We start from the raw sequence: 27,359 nt of genomic DNA, 5'->3' as shown, positions 1-27,359 counted from the left end.
CCATCCACACAAACAGCATCTCACTTGCCCAGTTCATTGTTACCATAAAAAGACTTTATTGAGTTTTCTGAACTAGATTTGGGCTTTATTATTTGTTTGCCAAATGACAGGCAATATTAATGCTACTGCTTAATTACAACATAAAAATTATAGAAATATGTTTAATTTCATTACAGCAGTTGAATTAATTGTGTATAATATGATATTGAGGGTTTTGCTACACAGGAAGAAAAGCAAATTAAGGTGGCAATAAGCATAATTGAAATCCTTTACTTGTTTAACAATTATTTTTTGCCTTCCCTTTATATTTGTTCTTCACAGTTTTGGTTTTCCTCTTCTTAATTCCAGCAAAAACAAATCTTCCAGATTTGTAGCTGTTTTGACATGCCACTGTTAGCTCACTGAAATGTGACAGAAGAGAACTTCTGATTGGATTCTATTGCAGTATTATGCTATGCCTACCAGTAAAAAATGCAGAGAAAATTGAATCCTAAAATTATCTGCCTCTCTTCCATTTACTCTCCAAGCCATTTCTTCTATTTTTCAATTATCATCTGGTAATAAATGTGTCATAGTGCAAGATGAGACCTCCGTGGAATACGGCAACACTGAAGACAGAATGGAAAATTCAAGAATATGCAAACTTGTTTGGATGCAAATTTGGTCATTATATTGAACCGAAAGATAGGAGCTGGAGAGAAAGGAAGTAGTAAAGCTCTAGAAATTTCCTGTGCTAACAAAAGAGTTTGCTGCCATATCTGCCACTGTGCACCAGAACATGCTTCTTCCAGAGGATTTTCCTGTTCTGAGACAGGTTAGGAGGTTTATGAAGCATTTGATTCCTTCTGTGGGTTTATCTGGGAATTAGTTGGGACACACATATTGGATAAAAACCATGGCCTTTGGAATCAGTGATTAAATTTATATTGGCTTCTGTACACAGCCAAGATTTCTGTCTTTATACCAATCCCCTAGATATCTGAATCCCACTCTCCATTGTTTTCCTTAGCTGTCTCTGAATTTGTCCCCAGGAATGTCACACACAAATACAGCTCCCATCCTGCTGTTAGCCTCATCCTCTCCTAAGACATTTGAATTTCTGAGAAGAAATATTGAGAGAAGAAAAGAATTCTCCAATTTTCAATTTATCTGTAGCCTGGAAGGAAAATGACTGTAAATTCTGGAGGTTCTGCAGCTAATTCTAGGGGGAACAGTTTGCCAGCATTGGAATCACGAGGAACCAGCTTGTGGGGGCTCCAGACATCATTTAGCCTCACTGAGCAGAACTCTCAAAGCTCTCTAGAGAACTCTCATATGTTTTCAATATGCTAGTCAAGGCTCCATGGCAGATACTCCTTCCAAATGTACTTCTGCCTAAAAATGCACCAGTACTCCTGAATTATGTCATGAAACTCCAGGGTGCTGCAGCCTCTCCACTGTTTTACTGCAGGAGCTGGAGCATGCCTTAGGTGAAGGCACTTATTTTGTGGGGCCACTGTTGTGCCTGGGACACCTCTGCTCATCTCCTGGCCTCACTGTGCCTTCTCAAGAGTTCTTGACTCTGCTGCTTGCTCAAGGAAAGAGGAGCAGGCTTCACTTCCAAAGGTCAGTTCACAAAATCTGAATCTTTTTGCTAAACTTAAGCAGTTGCCAATTTCGAGCCAGCTTTAATGACGCTTGAGCGTCTGATTTATCTGATGAGCTCTGGCAAGTGAAGATGCTGAGACAGTCGTGGCCTCTCCAGTTCCCTGATAAGTGGGGACCTTTGCTTATTTTTGTAAATGCAAAGATGATGTTCTATAACATGGTGTGTAAGTTCATCATCTGGCTGCAAGAAGGATGAGCAGCACTAAAGGAGCTGCTTAAGGCATAGACACAGCTTTGTTTACACTGGCCATGAATAAATCTAAGCTGGAATTCCAAAGAAAGCTCCTCTGTTAGAAGGGCAGGCCCAGAGATAACCTACAAGTGGAGATTTTCAAACTAATTTGAAGATGTACTTGATAATGATGAAATATGTGACGTGATAATGTGAGAGCAATAAGCTGAAAATTAGGTGTTATAGGAAGTTCTTTAGTGTTTCTGCACTCCAAATATGCTGTTTCTGGAGACTATTCCCAGGTCCAACAAGCTGTGGGAATTGTCTGGGCGCTGCAAACAGAAACTTGAGGTCATGTAGGACAGCATGACCTACCCAGTGCACTGGGATGTGGAAATGCAGATTTCCTGGCTAAAGCCAGAATCTGAGAATCTTTACCTGACCTTAGATTTTGGCCTGTGTACAACTTTCCTGCAGGGAGCTGACCAACACTTTTTGGGTGGCTGCACATGAGGGAAGTGCAGGAAAGGAACAAAATGAATCTTTTAGTCAAATTTTCTATCACACACCTTCAAGATAAATCAAATGAAGAGAATAATGTGGAAATGGGATGGCAGCATTAGGATACTGGCCCACTGATTTCAGCATAAGTCTTTCTGACTGATACCATGTCAGCAAGAGGAGAATTAATCTGAGACATTTCACAGAATACACTTGTAAGTTTTGAGAAGCTTCAGGGCAAACCAATTGAAGTCTAGTATTTCCAAGAGCAGAAACTTATTTACTTTATTTCTTTCGACACAACAGAGAGTGAACATAGAATGAACCTCTAAAAAAATCCATTATTTCCTATGAATGACATTCTTACTGATCTGGAAAAAAAAAAAAAAAACCAAAAACCAAAACCAAAACAACCCCAAATTAATTTGAATAATATTTTTTACTTTGCTTCCAGGGGAGAACTATTGTTAGACTGACATTCCTAGACATGTAAATACTAGACCCTGAATGTGATCAGTTATTTTTTGTTCCTTGAGCAAGTCTCGTAACTTTTGTTCATGGCTTCATTGCTGAATTAGAGAATCTTCTGCTAAACCCTGATTTGCCTTGGAGGGCAGAAAGCAGTGATGACAATAAGTAAGTTTCCAAGTGACCCAGACTTCTTTCCCCTGGGAGTCATCTGGGTTACCCCGCGTGTGAGAAAGGGACGTGTTCACATGGAGATCTGGGAAATAATTCAGGCTCTGTGCCACTGCTTTCTTCTGCAGATTGTTAGATGTGGTTCTCTGCTTGTAACCTGGATAAAGTTAGTTCTCCCTCAACCAGGCTATTTCTTCATTAAGCCTGGTAAGAGACAAGTTAAAAAGAGGCAACCCAACAAAGTCATTGCCCAATGCTATTATCTGTAAAGGCTCATTGTAAAGGCTGATTTTTATTTCATTTAAAACTTCCAGCAGGAAAACTTCACACAGCAAGGTTGGGAAGACAGCCCCCTCGCTATTGTTCTCCACTTTTGATTTGCTGTGAAAGGATGCTCTATTTTAAGAATCATGATTGTCTTCTTTTAAGGGCAATTTTAGGACTGTTCTCTTCAGGCAGAAGTAGATGGAGGTGGAGATAATAAATCCAGCAAAGTACATTATAAAGGCCTAATAAATGTTAGGGAATGTACTTTAGCCTAAGGGGATCAAGACCATTCTCCCTGTGTCTCTTACACACACATTCCCTGATCATAACAAGATGAAGTACAGATTTTATTGTATTTGTGTGACAATTCTAGCCTAGATCAAAAACAGGGCAGTGGAATAAATACACATCTAAATTAAAAGAAGATTTTTCAAATGCTTTAGCAAAGCATTTTTTAATCTGACACCTTTAAACCACTGCCTCGGCAAAATGGATCTTAAGGGGAGATTAATTTTTTGAATTTGTTACCACACACATCTAATATTGTTTTAATTATATTTGATTAAATACTTTTCAAGCTTAAAAACAACAGGATTGCTTGTAGAATTATAATTCTATACTTACCTGCTGCACCTTTTTAGGGGATGGGAATAAAAATGTGTGGAACGTAGTAGGTTTGTCATGACCTTACAAGGAGTGGGCTTCTTCCATTGTGTTTTTGGGAATTTCCTGTCAGCCCTAGGTGGTTCCTTAGTTTTGTTTACTCTAATTTTTAAATCAGTATTTTACTAATTTCAAAATGCCATCAGTGAAAAACTCCTTTCACTTAGTAAGTGAAGTACTCTTGTCGGTGAAACACATTGCTTACCATGCAGTCATAACCAATGTCAGCTTGGACTTGTGGAGGATGGAAAGTACCAGAATTTAACAATACCAAAACAAAACAAAACAAAACCAAAAACAAAAAGCAAACGAAAAAAACAAAAAAAACCCAAAAAACAAACAAACAAAAAAAAAAACCCAAAAAACCAAAACAAAACAAAAAAACCCAAAAAACACAAAAAAAACCCCAAAAAACAAACAACAAACCTAACTAAACCAACCAACCAAACAAACAAAAAACAAAACAAAAACAAAAACAAAAAAAAAAAAAAACAAAAAAACCCCCCAAAGCCAAAACAAAAAAAAAAAAAATCCACATTTTGTAGGTTTTCCAGATCACAGCAAAATGAAAAGTTTGAGTTCAGAAATATTTGTTTTGTAAATAGATTGCAGTCAAATGCATCTTGATCCTTAAAATTTTCTTGCATGGAGGATGTTTGCCCTCCAGGCATAAACTACTTAAGGCTTTTAACCATGGTGGTACCATTGGCTTCAGCAAATGGAAAAGTCTCAATTTATTTTTTCACTCATTTAATGATGTTCATAACAAGTAACTCCTTTTCATCAGTTGAGCAAACTTCTGAATAGAAAGAGCTTAAATTTATACATTTACATGATAGCCTCAGTGATGCACTTACAGAGGGAGAGCGTTCTCAGGAAGTCAGTATCTAAGTGTTTTTTCCCTCCCATTTATTGCAAGCTCGAGAAAAGTAACCAGGAACATTTTAGGGTACTTGAAGATAACCTTAAAGGTATGAAAGGAGTTAGGCTCAGTGGCAAGCTATTTGTAAAGCTGCCATGTTTGGACACTCAGTAGTTTGAAAGGTTCCCACGATGCTGTAATATAGTAAGATTTCTGGAGTCTCTCCGTAAACATAAAATGCACCAAACCTTTCACGTTCTTTTTTTCTAAAGTGAAATTATGACATTCCCTTCTAAAGTGAAGTTGGAGAGACAATTGACAAGTATAGTAAAAATGCGGTGAACTCTGGACGCAGGAAGAAATGATGATATCTGGCTCCAGATCAGAAGGCTGAAGGATAGCTTTATTAAAACTATACTATATTACATTAATATACTATTTAAAGAGATACTATCCTATTCTACATACTTACTTCTTACTCACCTATCTAACTTACTAACTAACAATCTCATGGCTCAGACTGAGAGTCTGAGCCACAGCTGGATCCGATTGGTCATTGAACCCAAACAACCTTCACCAGAATCCAATCCAGCAATCACTGCACGTAAACAATCTCCACACCACATTCCACATGGGGAAAACAAAGGAGCAGAGATAAAGATTGCTTTCTCTTCTTCTCTCTGTGCTTCTCCAAGAAATCCTGAGAGTCAGAATTATGTCTCTCTCTCCAAAGAATGTGAATGTCATGGACAAGGGCTGGAGGGACAGGACCCAGGGAATGGCTCCCAGTGCCAGAGGGCAGGGCTGGATGGGATCTTGGGAATTAGGAATTGTTCCCTGTGAGGGTGGGCAGGCCCTGGCACAGGGTGCCCAGAGCAGCTGGGGCTGCCCCTGGATCCCTGGCAGTGCCCTTGGCCAGGCTGGACACTGGGGCTGGGAGCAGCCTGGGACAGTGGGAGGTGTCCCTGCCATGGCTGGGGTGGCACTGGATGGGATTTAAGGTCCCTTCCAATGCAGGCCATTTGGTCATTCTGTGAAATTGAATTATTCTGTTTGCACATCTCAGTATTCCCATCTTATGAGCCCTGTTTAATTCATTCCTTCTATAGGATAGCCTTGCTTTGATACATTTTGCAGAAAGGAATGACAGAAAGGGTACAAATGTCTCACTTGTGTACAGGAGCAGGAATACAAAGGGCTCTTTCTTTGAAGAACACATTAAATTGTGAATTAGAGTCCAGAGTACTCTGCTGCCTTCTTCACCATCCTGCCCAGCAGCTTAAAAATGAGCATATAAAAGTGCAAGAAAGATAGATATCGATGTCTGGGAAGATCTGTGCCAGGCACAGTGTTTCCGTGTTTTTTCTGTGCTGGGAAATGGCAAGAGAGTGTTTTATCTATGACATTTAACGGAGTCATTTCTGTATCACTGGAAATCTCACTGAGTAAGCCCATATTTTGTCAGCAGAACTCAGGAAATGAGCCACAGTGCAAGTGATGAGGAAACCTGTAGACTATACCAGCTGTCCCTCCCAAAGGGAGGACAAGGAACAGATGAAATGTGGTGTCAAAATCTGCACAGGATACACAATATTTCAATCTGGGTACCTTTCCTTGGTGTCCAGCTGATGCCTTGTTATTGAAGCTTCCCTCAAAATTTTCAGCATTTTTCCTCACTTTGGTATATCAAAATTGTATTATATTGGCAGTGCAAAACGCACCTGTTAACAGCATTCAGCTTTTGTGTGGTGGGAGTGTCATGGATTTTTTGTTTTGGGTTTTTTTTTTTTTGAATGATTTTACTGCCCAGTCAGGTCACAGATGAGGTATAAAGCAGACCTGTCTCCAGAGAATGACCATTTTTAGATCAAATTTTGATTGCCACACAGAACTTGATCTTGTAAATCAGGAAAACATACCCTCTTTTTCTTTCAGGAATCTACAATTCAGCAGTAAGTGGCTGGGGGCCTGCCATTAATCATTCATGAGTATCAGAAAGAATATTCAATTAGAGATGTGCTCTGGGACACTTTAATATTTCTAAACATGACAAGTTTCTGGTGACTGTAAATAGTACACAAGTGACACATTCAACTTTAGGCAATAAACCAGCAAATAATATGAACCAATATGAAGTGATTAAAGTAGATACAAATTTTAAATACCTCTGACTTAACTTTATATTCCTGATGTGTTGGGATGAGGTTTGCAAATACCATTAGTAGATGTAAAAGCTTTTTGTTTTCCATTTCCCTTTGCATATAAAAGCTCAGGTGAACTGATTAATATCCAAGTGAATGGATGCTGTTTAGATACCCAGGTATTACTATTTGTGTACATACAGGTATTTAATTACCTATATGATTTCAGCTTGATTTGGAAATATCATTTTATTTCACATCCCATTTTACTCCTACATTTGGCACATTCCTCTTTTCTGGCCATGTCAGCTCCGTGGCTTGGGTGTTCACCTTATTGCACAAACAGTACCAATCTTGGCTGCTTTGGAGTGAAAAAAGGAAAGGTGAAATAGTTACAATAGATTGGTCTGCTTCTGAGGATAATTCTCCTGCAAGGACTAAAACAGTTGCCTAATTCCCATACCTATCCTATAATAAGTCTTAAAGATCAGTATCACAAAAGTTGTTTGTTTTCCAAGAGAATAATAACTTAATTTCTGGCAAATTATGTCCTTATTAGAATTTTTCAGGAAGCTTGTGATATTGTGGTCCAAGTATTACAAACAGTGACTTAGTGGTAGATAAATCAATGATGCTTCTCGATTCAGTGGGCATAAGAAAGAAATAAAATTCTATATCTGTATAATTAAGATGGGAAAATTCCCTTTTACATGCATTTGTGCTTTGCTAAAGGCAGTCAGATGTGCTACATCAAGGTCTTTTTTGTTACCACATCTGTTTAGTTATGTTGTGACATTGTTTTTTATTTATATTATTAAAGAAATTCTTTTTGTTGACATTTGTAAAAGGATGGCAACAACATTAAGATGCCCGACACAATCTTCTGGAGAATCCAACCTTGAATTCAGAGAAACAAATTGATCACATGCTCTTAATAATGGGAAAAAAAATCAACAACTGCAAGCCATTCCCAACTGTTTTTCCTTGAGCCTGCTCACTCGATAAATCCATCTCGATCTTCTTAATGCTCTGAGAAGTGTAATTAGTATAAGGCTCCCCTGCAAGTGAAGGATGGATAGGTGCATGGAGGATTCAGGGAAGGAGCAGAGGAAGGAGGTATTAATGTGGAGCAGGAGCAGTCCACAGCAGCTGCACTCAATCTTGTGAGTAACAGCTGAGCATTAAAAGTGTCAGAGACACTCAAATCATATTTGCTGTAGCAAGCTCTTCCCACCCACTGAAATTAAAGGCACTTTCTCACAACTGTAACATTTTTGCAGATCTTTAAGGGTCAGAGAATGAGAATGGTGTAAAACCCCCTCTACTTTTACTCGATACTGAAAACCTGGTTTATTTTGAATGGCTTTTGAACATAAATCATATTGCATTGTTTGCAAGAGAAACATTTTTGAGACTTTTATTCCAGTCCACTGGAATACTACAATCCCTTAAGGCAAAGACTTCAGTTTTGGTTATGTTGAACAGAAATGTAGCAATAACTGTAAAAATTCTAAAAGGTTTTGTTTTTTTTTCTGATTATAACAAGCCGTTTTAGGTATTTTCTTTTAGAATGTCGTCTCAGTTTCCTGAACCATCTTCTTTAGCATTTTATTTTGCTGAAAGGAACTCCAGGCTGGTGGTGGCCTCATCCATATAGACATGGGGATGCAATGAATATCAGCACATTTTAGAAGGAAGTAGTCACTGTTGGCTTCCTTGGCTGAAGTGCCCCTAGAAGTGCCTCTGAGTTTTCAATCTCCTGCGGGACTTTGTCAAATCTAAAAGACTGGACTGGTGTTTTGATGGGGCTTCATGTTAAGTTTAGGGGCAGAAATCAAATCACTGCAGTTCTGGGCTTTCAATGAAAGAAATTAAAGTTTGGGAGATTCATCTGCAGAAATGAGGCATTTTCAGGGTTAGGTGGCAGCTGAATGAAAAAATCCTGCTTTAGAATTTTACATTTAGATGTGTCGGTTCTGCCCACATCCAACTTTAAATCTGACTCTGAGAATCCAGCCTCCAGTGAACTTTCCTCTTGAAAGGAAGCCTGTGGGATGGACCCATGTTGTCCAGAGGAGCTCTCATTTTCAAAGATGCAAGATCCTGCATACACTGACCATTCCAATATTCATTCATTCATTCTTTCCAGAACCCTGTCTGGAACAGCAGAAACTGCATTGATCATGGAATTTGCAGCCAGACACCTTCTGAATGTGCAGATAAAGAGAATTCCCTTGTACCCTGAGCATTATGACCATGTTTTTACCAGGTAGAATGACAGACTGATTTTGTCATGTCAGTGATGGCCTGTTCAGTATTGATGGCAAAATGTTTGTGCTTAATGATGCCCATAAATGCCATTTTTTAACCTGTCTTCTAGGGTCCTTGGAAGTATAAATATTCCCTTGTTTTCTTTCATTTTCAGAGGTGCAGATAATATTTTGATTCCTGACAAGTACTCTACCTGTGATTGAAAGTGGAGAAGGTGACAAGGTACTGGTTGCTAGATAGGACAAGTGATATATTACTTAAATAAGAATATCAACTGATGTTTTTATAAATGGCCTAAATTCCCACAAATATGGTTTCAATCTCACACTTGAAATTTAGTTCAAGCAGTCCCATCATTCTTGAATCTCACTCTAATTTGAGAGTTATATTTTCTATCAGTCCTACTGCAATAACAGTTCTTCCACTTAAAAATTTGATCCATCTTAATTCGAGAAAATGTCAGTTTAGTGGTAATCTCTGGCTCCATATTATGCCCTTTAGCTTCTCTTTCTCTCTGGCAGGATGACAATGTCAGAATTAAATCATGTCTTTGGCAAGCAGTTTGCCCAACTGCAGCTCTCTGAATGAAAGCCCAGACCTTGTTTTATTGCTCCATGTTGCAGGTGTTTCCCAGCTCTCATGGCTTTCTGTACACAGGGAATTCAACCCCCAAAAGCAGTGGATTGACAAGTGGCTCTGAATTGACATTAGCCCTGGAGCATGACTTTAAAGGTAGTTTTTGGTAAAAATCTGAGCAACGGAGCCTGATTGTTTATAATCTTTTATTTCCACTTTGGGATGTTTCCCTTTTATTTTTTTTTTTTTAGTTTGGCAGATTCTGAATAACATCAGGTCAGAACAGCCTGATGGATCAACTGCTTTATTTGAATGAAACAGAGATCTGGCCCTGGCTGGCTCACTCACCTTCCTGGTGCTCTTGTGATGTTTGCAGACCCTCTCTTGTGTCTTTACACATTTCCATTCCTCACAAGGGAAAATATAGGTAAAGGGTAATGCAGAATACTTGGTGAGGTTTTCCTGGAGCCCACATGCTGTTCCAGACAGGTCACTGCCCCCTCTGCCCCTCTGAGCTGTGTGCAAACAGGGAGAACAGGTCGGACCAGCTGCAGCATCCACAAAAAAAAGGTTAATTGCTTCTAAATAGCTGAGGGTGCCAGGTCTCACTTTGCAATCTGAGAGTGTCCTCATTATAGAGCACCTCTCACTTTCCTAGACTCCACTGTGTCTTTGCTGGAATTCCTGCTGGGAGAGCTGCAGAGTTAGCAATTTTTAAGTCAGAACAGTTCTTCCTTATATTTATTTGGTGGCTGAATTTAGTTATTAATAAAAGGTGGTTGTTGCATTCCCAACAGAGCTTTAAAAATGCTAATACTCCAAACACAGTAATGAATACTACTTTTCCCTGTTGTCAGTGAAATTAGGGATGCAACCAGAACTTGAGACTTGGAAGAAAAGGGAAAGCAGTGAGCAGTCCAAAAGACAGGAGTTTGGACCAGCAGTGGTTTTCAAGATGTTGGTCTGCATCCTCTGGGAGTCTTATAAGATGATGAGAAAAGGAGAACTTAAAAAAATTAAATACGTTTTTTAGCAGAATTGCACTTACCGTATGAAGGGGTGAATCAGAGGTTTGGAGTTAAAATATATTTCCTTTGAAACGAGTAGTTAACAATGAATGTTCTTTCTTCATCTTTTGTTCCATGCAATACTCTGAGAAAGAGAAAAAGCAGCCTCTTCCCCAATAATAGAATTTAAACAGAATTCAGAACCTGAAACATGAAAAGCAAGATGGCTAACAGAAGACCAAATCAGCTGAGAATAGTGCTATAATGAACTTAATTACGTGGGGAATTTATAATTATTTTATATTGCTTTTTAAAAATCCAGTGTTGAAGACTCTGCAGGGAATGAATAGTCTCAAAATCAAACCACTAGTAACATCTAATACATGCACCCAAAGAACAATTATCCCCTTAAGCTTTTGTAAAAAACGGAGGAAAGAGAAAAACAGGGAAATAATACACTGTATATCATAATATAGTTGTGTGCTTAATTATAATTATTAAGAAGGAATTGAAAATCATCTGCTATCCCTCTCTGCAGTTTTATGCACATGCTGAATACTTTTTAGCTGCATTATCTTGTACATAAATGCACAAAGGCATTTATCAGCCTTTCTGTGTGAACAAAGGTGGGAATTAATAGCTCTTGTCTTCAGCTAAAGCTCATTTACTGTCTAAATCCAAGCAGGTACTAAACAGTGAGGGGCCAGATTCTGATCTGTGATGCCACTGTAGGTACAGAGTGACTCAAAGGAGTCAAAAGTGGTGAATCCTCATTTCACAAAGTGTAACTCAGGTTTGGGTTTGGCCTTGGGTTCTGCGAGCTGCAGCAAGAGTAACTGCAGAGTGTTGTGCTGGGGAAGAGAAGTTCCCTAAGTGACCCCTCAGGTAGCTGGTTACACAAATCTGGAGCATTAACCTGTCTCATTTTTAAGCTTTCCTGGTTTGTCCCTGCCCATGGATTAGGCAGCTGCTCCTCTGCTTTATGACAGTCCTGGGGAGGAAGAGCTGTGCCTTTGCTTGCTGCGAGTTAATCGTGAGCTTAAAAAACCTACTCCCCATGCCCTTCCTCTTAAAAACACATATTGCCAATTTGTATTCACTCTTTTCCTTCTTGAGTTCTGCATAGGCCTTGTGAGCTCCCCAATGACATCCTTGGGGTTTTTGCATCCATCCTAACATATGGCATGTGTGTGAATCTCTCCTCAAATTTATGGGAGTTTATGTGTGATTGGGAGCAGTTAGCGGGGTGAATTGCTGAATCATGGAACAATTATGGCAGAAACTCTCTGATTTTTGTTTTTCTACAAATGATATTGTACTGTGTTGCATTCACTTCAGCTCTTGGCAGGACTGCTGAGAAGTTAAGTTACAGCTCATGCCATCTGGTAACTTTTGAAGCATGTTTTTGGTGCTTCATAATTCTTTGTTTATTCTTTACCTGTGACTTGATCTGCAGCCTCATAGAAAATACAGTCACCTTTCCACTGTTTTGTTTTGTCTCTCTGTTAAAGGTTATTTTCTTCAAATGTAGCTGAGGCTGACTTGGGGACAAGGTGCAGCTGGCTCCCCATGCAGAAAAAGCTGCAGGAATTCCCCTCAGATTCTCTGCTCCCACAAAGCAGCTGAGCTTGAGGCCATGCTCTTGCTTTATCCTTGCCAGACAATTGTCCCAGTCACTCCACTGGGTGGGAAATGAGAGCATCCAGAGAAAAACTAAACATCTGAATGGATGTTAAAGGCAACAGGCAAAAAATGTGGGATAAAAAATGATGCCAGTTTACTGAAAGCAGTAGACCCCTGTCACGGGGCACTGCTGAGCTAAAATCATTTGAGGCTGAAAAATATCAGGGAAAGCACTGCTGTGAGCCTGCTCTGTGTCAGCTGCTTGCAGGGATGGGACACTGGGTCAGGAAGACCTTTGCTTTGTCCCCATGTAGTTCCCATTATAGTCATACATTGAAAATCAGCTTCTGAAATTGAACTAGGAAAAAAAGCAGAAATTAAAGAAGAGTCATCTGCCCATCTCTGTATTTAAACAGGCAAGGTTAATTGACAATTGACATGCATTTACAGTGCTTAGGCTGAGCAGGAACAATACTTGAGAACTGCATTTCTATCCTACATCCTTTTAACTTTCTTCTTTTTCCATTCATCTAATGTCAAATGAGTTTTTGGGTTCTTTATACAACTGGTATGAAAAAGTTTCTGCCTCTCTCTCTCTTCCTTTAACTCTGAATTTAACCTCAACATTCTTACCTGTCCAGTAACATCTTCCTGAATAATGTGCCAGAAGAACATCTCCCTGGTGCAGCTAACACAAAGCTGCAATCATGAAAAATGGGCTGCTATTCTGTGGAGCTAAGACTAGAGTGCAACAGATGATCTTTCTCAGTGTGACAGTTTGCACAGCCACTGGAAATTCTGTCCTCCAGAATTCAGTTAAAGCACAGCAAAGCCTGCAGAAAAAAAAAAATACCCTTCAATTAAGATCTGGCAGATTTACCTCTTAATTTGTCTCATGTCCCACAAGTTTTCTGTGCCTTAAGTGACTTTAGACATGGGAATTTTAGCAGTAATTAGCAAGGACTTGTGCCATTAGTCTCTGACACTTTCCTTGCAAAGCCACACAGACTTGGAAAATGGGAGCAAACAAATGGACAGCCCAGGAGTGAAAAATGTACAGCACACAGAGTTCACCTGTATAAAAGACTATTTCAAAAACTGTCTGGAAGATGGTTACAACAAATTACTCCCCTTCCAAGCCCCTCAGGTAGGCAGACTTATCAATCCAAAGGGTGAACTCTGAGGTTAAAATAACGTGATCTGAACTGCATGGAAGATAGATGGCTGCTTGGGAAGGAAACCTAGGGTGGAATAACTTGGATGGCCAAGCCGTTCTGCCTCATCTGACCCCACACACAGCAGGATCAGCCTTGCATACGTATCCTTGTTTGTCTGCCCACCTCCAGTGTGTAAGAGTTGCTTCCTAACTTCCATCATGTCCATTTGATGAAATTTTATAATGGTAATTTCATTTTTCAACATTATAGGATAATATCTGATTAGTGACTTTGCTGTTTTATTAGCCTGGATAAATGCTGCCATAGTAACAGGTGGTGTGAGCACTGCAGTCCAATTTGCATAAGAAATTTCCAACCTAACATGAGGACAGCATGGCTACCCCAATACTAGCTCATGGAAACAGGATCTGTGCTCCATGTATTCTTTAGGGCTTTTTACTGGTTCCACAAAGGATGGAGGGTTAGCATCAGGTTTGTAAGCTGCTTTTGTAAGAACCATTAAAAATTCTAAGACTAAATTTTATACCGCAAATAGAGTATAAACACAGGGGTTTTTTTGGTTGTGGGAAACAAGGAAGTAATTATTCCTTGTTGGGGATAAATCAATTTTTTTGCAGTGGAGAGAGAAAGAAAGGAGAAGGCCATTTTGAGTATGGAGCAGTGAGTAAGAAGCCTCAGAAAAGAGAAGTATGTGTGAGTCACTGTGCCTCTCTGAACTCCCAAAGGTGTTATTTTTCCTTCAGATTTAAACAGGCAGGGTTAATTTGGCTGTAGTGTGTGGTAAATGCATGTGTATTTCTGTCCTCCATTTTCCCCCTCACCCATTTCTTTATCCTGAAAGGATTTAGTTGTACAATGTGTTTTATCCCTGCACAGCTTGAACTTGCACAAGTCTGTGACAAAGTGTTCTCCTCCTTCCTGTGCCATGCACTGCTGCATCAGCCAGGCTGCAGCAAAGGAAAGTGCCACTGAAGGGATAAAAGTGGATTACAGTGAAAATGATGAAAATTAAGGCACATTTTTCTAACAAATTTTCCTAATGAATAATTCATTTCCTAATAAACAAAAGGGCTGCCAGGGACATGACAGATTGGGGATATAGCACTTGAGTTATTGGAAGTGGCAGACAGGTCACAACTTTTATTCATGTTAATAGCTAACCACCTGTCAGATAAATTGGGAAGCAGATACCTCCAGAGCAGAGCCAGCAGGCCCCTCTCTGAGCTGTGAGCAGGGACCAGGAGAGGAGCCAGCCTCGCTGGCCATCATGCTGGCAGCTGAAAGATGTCTGCTCCTCTCCCTTCTCACTATATCTCTGTGGGGATATCCACTGATTAAGAAAGCACTGGCTGTACTGCTACTGGGTTATGGTAGAGACATCTCCAACCAGTCCCTACCTCCTTGAGGCAAACACAAAACTGCCTCTTGGAAGGGAGGTCATTGTCTGCAGAGCCAAACAGAGACATGCACAGAGTCTGCAGAGACTCTGCAGCCCAGTCTGGAAATGCACTGGTGCTTATCAAGCATTTGGCAGCCTCAGAGCTGCCCTCAGAGAGAACAAAATCTGTTACAGATCTGAGCTAGCTGGACACCGTATGGCGCTTCTTATTTTGTGTTTGCAAACTTGGATGGGTCATAAAAGATATTCCAACACATTTTCCCATATTTGGAAGGAAAGCCAGAACCTAGTTGAATTCCCACAGAAAAGAGATGTCCCCTCCTTTGAAGTGATCCCATAGGTGCTTTCAGGAGAGGAGGAGAGCTCTCCATAGCTCTCCACTTAATGGAGCTGATCAGATAACTGATCCATTCCTAGCAGCTCTAATTTCAGCTTCTTCCTCTGCCTGACAACATTTGAACCTACCCTACCATTAAGGACTTACAGGATTGATCTTCATCTTACTCTCCCTTATGTTGAAGCTATTTCACTTTACACAGAATAATTAAATACTCAGTAAGTCCCAGAGAAAGAGAACAAGAATGCAGATTACCCTGCAGCCCCATGATTAGTGCATTCTAACAGAAGCTGTCATCAGCTACTTGTGCCTACTTCTCATTTAAAAGAAAGTCCTTTAATTCAGTATTTTCACTTGCAGGTAGTGCTTTAAAACCAGGTTGGTGTGATGCCAGCTGTCCTATCCATTCACTTCCTGGGATTTTGGTGAGACATTGTTCATGATGTTATTTCAAGAACAAAGTTCTAGATTAAGCCCAACCTTCTGTAAGTGCCATGAATGTTTCAGCAAGGACTCTTCTTGGACACAAAGGAAGGAGCCAGACATCTTCAAAGCACCGTGCAGGCCTGAGGTGGTTCCACTGCTTTCTGAAGGTGTCTCTTTCTTCCCTTACCATATGAGAGGTTTGGGTATCTGCTGTCTTTTGCAGTTTTTTATACTAAGATAGCAACTGAAGATTTTTTTTTATATTTTCTCAAATTCTTTCAAAGTACACAAAGCACAGTTGCATCCACAGCACCTTCTTGACCAGGGAAAGTTACTGGGAGAATAAAATCTGGTTGTGCTGGTAGTTGGATTTTGCACTTGCAATTTCATTCATGGATTAGTGTCCTGCTCTGCACAAAGGTAGGACAGTGGCAACAGGTACCCCAGCATAAATATTTAAACAAGTGCAAAGGAAAATCTGCCCCATTGTGTTGTTGTGGCTGTTTCTCAGCTGGGAGGCTGATATTTTATGAATGTTACAACACTGCCAGATGATCAACATATTCCCAATGACACCATTTGCCAGTAAAATAACTACTGCTGCCTACAGAAGTGGTAAAACCCTCAGACTGAAGCACTGTACATAAAATCTCAGCATTTTTGTTTGCTGTTTCTGTGATTGATAGTAATAAACTTCACTTTTGTGGATGAGAGGCTTCTGTGTAAACACTGGCAGTGTATAATAAAAATGAACATGAAATTGTGCCTTCTTCACAGAGGCTTTTTTCAGTTTTTGATATGTGTCCTTATGCCAGCCTGGCTCTGGCATATTCACAAATTCAGATACCATATGTCGTTGTGATCATCTTCAAAACTCCAAACCCAGGCTCATTCTCTTGCACAGGCTCCTTTCATTGGGAAGTGCTGCTGCTGGGGCTGCAGCTGCCAAAGCCAGCATGCAGTGACTGATCTCATTTAGGGTAATGGGATCTGCAAGGTCACTTGGGAAGGAGATGAAGACACATTTATCCATCTGGATGCTGCTCCACAGGTAGAGATGAGGCAGGTATGTAAAGTGTTGGAGGGAGAGTTGTCATGATCCTCACAGATTTTGAGATTTCCCTGATTGCTCAGTAGAATTGGAGACACTTCCTCAGAACTGATGATTCAAAAATAAGCAAAATGTATTTGTGCAATTCGATTCTCTGAGTTCAGAATTTTGTGAAAAATGTGTCCAGCTAATGAATGTATTTGAGCTGCAGAGAAACGACTTGTAAGAGCTCCCTCCACACACCTCTACTTGTGTTTATAGAGAAAGAGGGTGGGAGGGGAGGGTGTAGCTCTGTGTCTCTCCACCACCACCCCTCAGCACTTCCTTTCCCTGTGTCCCACAATAAAAAGTGGAATCTGGGCAGTGTTTGGACATCAGGACAACACGAGAGGAACACCTGAATCTGCTGATGGCCTTGATGCAAACCAGCGCTCCTTTCCATCCCATATGGGATAACAGGAAAGCCAAGCTGCCTCCCTTGAGTCCTTTCTGGAACTCCTCCCAGGGAAGTAACACTTAGGGCTGGATATTCTCAAATACTTAATGATTTCTAATTATTTAGCAGACAGGATTTGGGGGCTTGGACTCCTTTGATGAAAAATGCTTTAAAATATATAGAACTTCTATATTTTAACTGAAGAACGTTAGCAAGTTAATGCCTTGCTGAGTGACTATCATTTGCTGTGAATTGCAAAATACAGATGGAAACAGCACAATCTCCATTTTTGTTAATTGCTATTGTTAATGCTTTTTAGTCAGTACATGAATTTCAGTGTAAATAGCATTTTCTTTTGCTGCTAGCTTCACAGAATATTTGCATACAGCCATAAATTCCTTACTCATAAAAAACCTTATTAAAAACAATGGAAGATAATATGATGATAATACATCAGAGGCCTTTGCTAACAGTAGAGGAGAGCACAAAGGAGAGATGGCAAATATCCTGCTGCCTGCTCATCTCTCTTGCTACACTGACTCTTTCACTTAATCTGAGTTTTTAAAAATATTATCTTTTTCTTTTTTTTTTTTCTTTGGGAAAAGTCAATAATTGGAAATACAATTCATCTGATAAACTTTATGGCTTCTTTCAACACTGAGTTAGTCTGCTATCAGAAATGGATTTTGGCCATGTTTTTTTCTGTACTTGCCCCTACTTTCCCTACAAGAAATTCCATAACCTTCAGAACAGTTCCTCAAGGTGCTGGATCAGCACAGGCAGGTCTTCACTGGCATTCAGGGCCCTGGAATCTTTTCTGGCAACATCATTTTCAAGCTCCCCCTTCCTTGCATCTTCATCCCAAATGGGTACTCTGTGCTTGCTCAGAGTTCGCCAGAGTGGCACCAAATCGTTTTTGCCCTGGTCCTGATCCCTTGTTAGCAATTCTGCAAATGGAAATGATGCTCTAAAGTAGGGTCAAATCACTGAGACATTTCTATAATTCAACTAATGGGATGATTATTTAATTACTCTTGTTTGTTCTGACTGCCCTAGTCTCTGCTTTCTGAGTATTATGTGCAGACTGTTTGCTCTTGTAGAATTAAGGTGGAGGAACAGAGTCCTTTTGCTGGTATAGAAGCAGCCCAAGCACAAGGTATTTTTGTGTTTATTGTGTTACCTGTGATTTTCATTGAAACAGACTTCCCAACTTGTGCCTCTACTGTTCTGTCTTTAACATATATAGCACTTTATACCATTTAAATATGAGCTATCTCAGGTCAGAGGAGAGAAAATTAGATAAAGTGATTCCTCAAAGATTCAGAAAGTCACAATTCAGAGGCAGATAATCTCAGCATTTAAAGTTTTTAAGCAAACTGCCTGTGAATACTTACATTTGGAAAGGCAAAAAGATGGATGGGGAGTCATAGTGACAGACTAGTATTTGAGAGATCACACCACAGCTTATAAACACTGCACCTAACCACGTTTAATCCACTCTGTTATACTTCCCCCTAGGTTCTTTTATTCCTGCTGGGACAGGGGAAGCTGCACTTCAGCCTGGAGCTATTTGGTGTCATTACATTTATTCAGGGTTTGCCATCTCACTTTGGTAATTATTAGAAGCTCCTGTGCTCTCAGGATCACACACCATGCCCTGGGTGCTCTGACCTCACCAGTTTATGTTTCTTTCAGAGTGTGTGTCCATTCAAAGGGAAGATTCCTTTGCCCTAAGTGGTTGTGGCTCCTGCCTAGCTTCACCAAGCCCAAAATACAGACCCTATTCCAAATACAATAAAAAATTATTCTCCTTCTGAGTCCTGTGGCATCCTGTTTGTGCCAGAAAGAAAGAAAGAAATTAAAAACCCCAAAATATCATAGTGTTCACAAAGGCCATTTTCAAAATGATGAACTTTATGTTCTACATAAAAAATATAAATCTGGAATTGAAATAAAATAAAATACCTGATGGCTTGAAAATCCAAATATAGGACAAATGTATCCAGTTTTATAACCTATTCTTCAGTTAGAAGTGCAAGCACTTTTCATAGCTAATATATTCCTTTCTTCTAAATATTTTTCCACACTATGCAGCTAGATAATGTTTTTAATGGGAAACTAAACAGGAATGAGCAGAATCTTTGCACTGAGGAATGACCAGCTTAGTATGCAAGGGACAGCACTGTCTCCCATTCCTCTGAACACTTGCCATCTGGAACAGATGCATTAGTTGTGGCTTCAGTAATGACATGGTGGAGGAGAAGACCTTCCTCACCTCAAGATTTCACTATTACTTAATGGGGCTCCTCATGTGAGCAGAGCAAGTGTGGATTCAGCCCAGTGTTTTACTCAGCTGTCATTCCCCCTTTATCTACCACCTGCCCATCCTGCTGCACAGCCTCACGGCACTGCAGCACGTACTGCCTGAAAGATGCTATTCCAAATAAAGTCATATCGTGTGCATGACTCGGTGCTGTATTGATACTGAGTGCACTCCTGGAATGGTAATCTCCTATGTACAATATGTGTCTGAGGAGATCATGTCTTATTTTGCACACTGGGATATCTTTAGGATTGCTTATTATTCATGTTATATTTTAAACTGATGCTGGTCTATGCAGATTTTAAATGTGTTTGTCATAAACCATTAGTCACCATGTGAAATCTCTCAGTGATAGTTAGTTCTTGAGTTTTCTGCAGCTAAGGAGAATTTAACACTGATTGATGGTAGATCACATAGCTGCTTGGCAGAGTTTCCAATTTACGGCAGGAAAATTGCTCTTTTCTTTATGCTCATTCCTCCTTCTGCAGGGGGACACTGAGATATATGTGCCAGGGTGCTCAGAACAGCCAGCGTCTGATTGGCAATACTGCGGGTCTTTTTTACAATTATGATTTTATCATTTTCAAAAAACGTGCTGAATGTCAAGTCTTTCAGATGCAATTTTTAAAACCCTCTCTATTTACCAAATGTTGATGATATATCCCTATCATATTTCACATGCAAAAAATGACCTAACATATTTTTGCCTGAGGAAATGAGTGAGCTGTCAGTGCTTCATCCTTACCTTCTAATAGTCTCAAATTCTCAGTCCTCTAAAGGCTGATTATCTGTAGAGTGAAGATTAGCAGGAGAAACAAAGATATTGATTTGCTGTGTGCTGTCTGCAAATATTTCTCATTAACTACTGATTCAATCAAAAATAATAATAATATATGGGTTAGTCTTCACTGAAAGATATGGGATAAATCTCTTTCCCTTAACACTCACTAGTGATATTTTCAAAGACTATATTTTAAGACTTCACATGGAATGTATATGAAGAGCTGCTATATGTAATTTTTAGTATCCATTTCCTTTAAATAAAAAAAAAAAAAACCCAAAACAACTCTCCTGTTTAAAACCAGGAAAGTCTACTGAACTGCCAACCATAATTTCTAACAAATTTAGTGACGATTTTGTGTAAAAATGGCTTCTCTGTGGAAAGTGTGCTTATTATTTTCAGCTGCCTGCAAAGTCTGAAAGGAGAGCCCAGTTTTGCCACTTCATAAAGGTTTACAGGTACCAGAGGTGTTAAACACTGTGGGAAAGTGCTGACTCTGTGTTCTGTTCTGTAATGTGGCTGAGGTACTCCCTAAAACACACACACAGGGGGAAAAATAATTGCTAAATGATTGTTTCAAGAAGAAATATGAATGATGGCCGTGGCATTGTGTTGGTGACACCTCCCAAACAGAGACTGCAAACATGGCAATGAAATCAAATGTGCTCAGCTGGGCACCAGGGCCCAATTATGCTCCTGCTCAAGGGCTTCTCTGGGATTTCTGCACAGAGTGAGGCTGCAGGATGGTTCCCACAAGGAATGAGGCAAGGCAGCTGTTCCAGCTCCTGTCCCAACAAAACCATCCTGTGGGGAGCTTGTTTTCAGCAGCCTCCCCCACATCCCACACTAATGGCAGGCCAGCGCTGTTACAGCTTGAAATATATGCAAGCTCAGCCATGTAATGAGAATTATACCAGTTCATAATTGTTATCTTTTATTACTACAGACCCTGTCTTGGGTTCATAGAATTGCAAATTGAACAGAAGAAATACTTGGCATCCTCTTTTTAAAATCCAAATTCTCTGGATTTGTAATGCTGAAATGAAGAAAATAGGAACCTGGACAATGGAATCCAGATAAAAATAGAGAGGTATTATCTTGATTGAATTTTTCTATGCTGTCTCAGCCAGCTTCTGCCCATTTCTTACATTTGTGCCTGTCACTATCTTTTCCGTAACTGCTCTTGGAATAATATTCATTAGATAAATTCCTATTTCATCAAAAACACATTATTGGCATGACGTTCATGAGTTTTCTAAAGTACATTTATGGCATTTCATCTTTTAACATAAAATTATCTTGATCTTTACAGCATGTAAGGTCTCCTACACTTCCTACCAAGGCTTAGGAACTGTCAGCTTGCAGTGGAGCAGGTCAGGACTAAGAACTGATCTCTGATCACTCCACATGCAGTGGATCTAATTACAGGGATGACAGACAGGGGTTAAAATCACCTACAGCTTCTCAGATCTCTGAAACTGAGTCTATGGTGGCAAAGGCAAAAATCAGTGCTAATTAAACCAGTCTTTCAAAGAAAACCTGACTGGCTCCTGGAAGGGTAGGAGGTGAAGGACGCTTTGTCCAGCAGAAACAAACTCCTTAAATCCTCATCTGGAGCAAATAGGATGGGGATAGCTATCCAAACACATATATAATTTCTGTGTGTATTGGGTAGTCAGCAAATATCAGTGACTGGTCTGCTTGTCCAGACCACCTGTTCCTGCAGCCAGGATCACACAGTTTCCACTGTCAGGTGTCAGAATCCTTACTGCTCATGTCAAACCTCAAAAAAACCCAGAACTGATGATAACTAGAAGGGGGACCGTGCCTGTCATAAAAATCCCACCAAACCCAAAATCACAACATTTACAAAGATATCTTATCTAGTAACATCAGTAATGCTGTGTTTTGCTTGATAAGGTTAATATAAAATGATGTGCCTGATTCAGCCAGATGTGGCAGCTCACAAGTTGGTATGACAGGTTCAGAAATGTTAATGTAAGAAAGAAAAACCAAATCGGAACCTTCATTTCATTTATTTCATTTATTTGATGTTTGCACAGTTCTGAAAAAGGCAAGCCATGTCATATTCATATTTGCTAAGGATCTAGTTCCACACTGGATCTAAGTTTTCAGTTCACATTTTGGAGAAGCCTACTCAGCATGAGAGTACAAATAAAAAAGACAGACAGACAGATCCTCAGCTGGCAGAGTCTGATGCAGCTCCAGTGATGCTGACTCTAACACAAACTAGAGAGGCCAGCCCTCAATTTTCAATGCCCATTGACTTAAGGATCCAAATATTTAATATATATTATAGCCATGATGATCTGAATATGGAGAAAACCAAACAAGAAGTAGGAATGTATTGAACATACCATTATATAGAATTATCCCAACAAAAGACTGAATCAGCCTAATAGCCTCAGTTTTTCTGCCCTTCAATACTTTTATTCTTGATTTTACTGGATTTGTAAGCAAATAAACAATAACATAAAAAATAGCAATTCACAGAACAAAGACAAACTGTTTTCTGGCAGCATCAGAAACCTTGCAAGACAGACTGTGGGGCAGAGGTAGGACAAGTTCTGGTAAACTTCAGGATCTTAGGCCAGGTGGAAACTCAGTTTAAATATTATAGTTTTAGTCCTCTGAATAAGTGACCTGGTAATTACCAGGTAATTTCACATGTGGACATTTGGGTTAATTGCATGTATTAGCAAAATGGAGGTTTGATCATGTCCATCAAATAAAACCACACATCCTGAGGTGGCTGAGTTACTGATATTTCAATAAACTTGCTGGTCTTGGCTGGTTCTGTTTCTTCTATGATCCACTCTCAGCCTTAGTCCAAACCCTGAAAGGTAGCTGTGAAAAAGAGAGAATGCCTTAGGGAATACTCTCAGACTAACTAAATTTAAAAAGTCTGTAATGAAAATTGTGAGGATTGGAGATGAAGCTTTCTTAAATGAGTAGCAGCACATTATGGAGTGAGCTGTCAGAAAAATTTGTATTTGTTGCCGTGATTTTAGATCCTACCACAAATAATTTATGCATCTATTCACTGAAGAAATCTACCATCATCACACAGATAAGGAAAAACAAACAAAACAGAAGGAGGTTTTATTAATACCAGTTTGAGGTAGAATTCTCTGCAAGTTCTTCTTTGGCAGCAATCTGATATATTGATTTAACACTCAGACAGCAAAAGTATCAAAATCTGGATACTTACCCAAACAATAATCCAAACCCTTTGATGCCAGTACTGTTCCCATACTTGAGAGCCACAAAATCAAAAATATCAAGGTTTTTTCCTTCATAAATTAACTTCAGCAAGATGAATTCTTCATTTGTCTTATTTTTTTCCTACAAAATTAGAGAAAGTATTTTATTTGTAATGACTTTCCTTTGACAGTCTATTAACTGTAATGAGTACCTGTGTTTTTCACATCTGCAAACATGAAACTTTGATACTTGTTGAGCTTCTAATGGGTCTCTGAAGCAAAAGTGGCACTCTATGGAGGAATTACACAATATTAGGATAAACATAATGAAATCATTCTTCAAAAGTATATTAAGTTGCACAAGGCTGAGCTTGCAATACTCTAAAATGAGAAGAAAGATCTCTTCAAATATGAATAAGTGAGAGATTATCTGCAAGAGAGGGAGAAGTTTAGCTACAAGCACAGGTGCTTTAAAGCACAAATCCACCCCATTAAGCTCTGGTGCATCTGTTTTGAAATAAATAAAAAAGAGAAACAAGAGAAAAACCCATTAAAGTTTCATATGAACTAACCTATGAAGAAAAAAAGTCATTTGTTTGTAAACTACTATCACATTAACAATGGAGGCCAATTGAGAAAACCTCCAGGTCTGACAGGATGATTTTAAACTAAGAGTGTGGAATTGTTTATTAAGACTTTGAGTGACAGTCTAATATATTAAATCAGTTCAGAAGATTGTAAAATGCATTAGCATTAGCAATTTAATACCTCCAACAAATTTAACTGTCACTCATGGCATATCTGTCCTTGTTAAAGGGAAGAAATCCTGAAGCGCCATCTTTGTCTTGATGGACAATAAAGTTAGGAGAGGCAAAAGCTTTTCTCTGTACACTGGTGATGAGAGAACTGTGTTACATTTATCATAATTAACTTTCACAGTTGGCAGCATTTTTTGGCAAGTGTGTTGTTTGCTCAAGCTTGTGAAAGAAGTTTTAAGAACTAATCATTGGAGCCAAGCCTTCGCTCGCAATCGTTTCAGGGCTGGATTTTAATCAATTTAGAAACGTAATTACATGCCAAATGTGTACACAGTTACTTTGATTACACACAGAAATTGGGCAGTTTCATAGTCAACTAACTGATTGTAAGCAGTTGGGTGCAAAACATCTCGTCTGAATGAGCACTTTTTAATAACCTTGTCTTATAGCCATGTGGGCACAATATGGCAAACTTCTTCCAAAAACCAGGATCTTTAAAGGAAATATTTCCAATTTCCAATTTTATTCAGGTGGATAAACTTTCTGTGTCTGGTTATATTTTCTTAATTTTAATTGTCACTATTAATAGAGCAAAAACTAAGCCAAAAAGTAATTAAATGCAAAAGGAGATCCCTCAACCACTCTGTGTGGTTACTTTGCAGCGCAGTAGCGAAAAGGATCCCAAATGTATTGTCCAGCAGACTCCAATATGGGGTTTCAGCACAAAGAACTGAGCAGAATTGTTCTGAGAGTTGAAGGAACAGACAACAAAGAGCCAGAGGATTGACATGAATGCCCTGGATGAGCAAAGCACAGAGTTTAAACTGCTGCAAATAACACTCCTGTGTTCTTCAGGAGTGCTCAGACATCAGCTGCGTGTCTATGAAAATGCTCCTGAATCCTAATATTTGTATGATATCCATATCATTATTTCACTATTAGTGTCTATTTTTGGATGGTCCCATATTTGAGAACTTTCCACTCAGGGAACAGCAGCACAATCCCAGTTCCTTTGGGGAGCAGGGATGGAGAGCATGAGCAGTAACAAACACAAAAAATGAATAGTTTGTGTAATTAATAATCAGGATTGACAGGTTAATCAAGTCACTGCCTAAAAAGAAGTCACATTTGTGACTATAATTTGAAATAAATGCTTTAATTGCCTCTTAGGATAAATGGTAACAACATAAGCAGACTAGAAGAAACAGGAGTAATATTTAATAGTTTACTCTGTGTTTTTTCTACCATGATTTTCAAAGTACACTTGCAAAATTATATCCTGGGGCATTTTGTAGGTAAAACACAGAAAACCAGGATGTGACAAGCTTGAGTGGTGTGAACAGACACTTAGAGCAACAAACAGTTGTAACTCTTCCTGTGCAGTGGGAAATCAGGAGAGGCAGTGCTTGTCTGGTTCTGCTTGGGCCATGCCCCATCCTGAGCTTTGCAGATAAAGAATCGCCCCATCCATTTCTTTTTAGTAAGACAGTGAATCAGAGTATTCCCTAAAACCATATTTTACAACTAAAAATGTTGATTAAATATTTATGTTTTCTTCTTTCTTTTTTCCTACCAGCAGCTAAAACACCGAGCAGCAAGTGAAATTGTGAACTGGCAGGTTGTTGCTCAGCTGTCAGTTAAAGGATCCTTCCAAATGAAGCTGTTTCAAATGCCTGCTGAAGCCCCCAGCCAGCTGACTGCTGCAGGAAAATTGGGGATTGAAACCCTCCTTGGGAGCAAAACAAAGGCCACGACACACAGTTGGATGTGGTGCTATTTCTGAGATGCAAGGAACCCTCCCAGGTGGTGACAGAACAGAAAATACTTAAATTTGTCCCTGAAAGATGTGCCTAGTGTTAGATACTCTCCTGGTCATGCTGGAGTGGGTAATAGCAGGCAGCTCCCAGCTGGAGAGCCCCAAGTGTCTCCTGGGGCTGCTGGTGGAGCCTGTTCCTGCTGGCTTGGGCTCTGGGCAGGGTCCCCTGGTGGAGAGGTGTCTGTCCTTCCTTCCTCACCCTGCAGCTGCTCTGGGAGGGCTCCCCAGGCAAGCCCAGCCACCCTCCTGGGTGTCTCCTGTCCCTGTGCTGATTAAACCCTGCTTCTGAGGGCACACAAGGAGTCTGAGCAGTGAAGGGAAATGGGGAACTGGAATAATAATAAAAATGATAACAATAATAATAATAGCAACAACACAACTCCTTGTTCTTGTCCTTGTTCTTGTTCTTGTTCTTGTTCTTGTTCTTGTTCTTGTTCTTGTTCTTGTTCTTGTTCTTGTTCTTGTTCTTCTTCTTGTTCTTCTTCTTCTTCTTCTTCTTCTTCTTCTTCTTCTTCTTCTTCTTCTTCTTCTTCTTCTTCTTCTTCTTCTTCTTCTTCTCCTCCTCCTCCTCCTTTTTTGTACTGACTTTGTCCCCTCTCTGATCCAATTGTCCCCATAGTCCCACTGCAGCTGTCCTGGCTCAGCTGAGGGCTCAGCATATGGACAGAAATCCACGTGTGAAACAAGGCACAGCCAAAGCCAGCCCTTCCCCTGAGGAAAACGCTCATCAATCTTCAGCCTGAAAAGGGTAATACAGCAACCACTGTTAATATTGAAGAGTTTATATTTCTGGCTGATTTGCTTTCCAGCTTCTCATTTTACACCCTGTATTTTGGTTTACTCCACTGAAAATGCATTTACTCTAGTGGAAAAACAAACAAACAAACAAACAAACCTGTGTTCATTCCAGTGCCTTTTGGAAGAATTGCTGTCTCCAAACATTCCCATCTTGGATACCACAATTAATTCCTCATATTTTCTTCCCTTTTCATCTAGCACAATGAAAAGGTAAACTGTAAACAATGGTTTATTTGGAAAGCAAAACAACAGCAAGTAAGTATCATTGACTGGAACTTAACTCTTTAATCAGTTCTCTTTTCTCCTTTCCTCTTTCTTTTCTTACCTAGAACACTGGATTTTTTTCAAGTTTACCAAATCTTGTATGTAGTTCGTGTTCAGCCTCTGGAAGAAATGAATCCATAAGAGAGGTGCAAAAACCTGGGAATAGGAAATCCTTCCTGCAACTTCCATTTTGCCATCA

Source organism: Vidua chalybeata, chromosome 11, assembly GCF_026979565.1.
Source record: "Vidua chalybeata isolate OUT-0048 chromosome 11, bVidCha1 merged haplotype, whole genome shotgun sequence".
Taxonomy (NCBI): domain Eukaryota; kingdom Metazoa; phylum Chordata; class Aves; order Passeriformes; family Viduidae; genus Vidua; species Vidua chalybeata.
The sequence above is the reverse complement of the archived record's forward strand: the minus strand, read 5'-3'. Positions refer to the sequence as shown.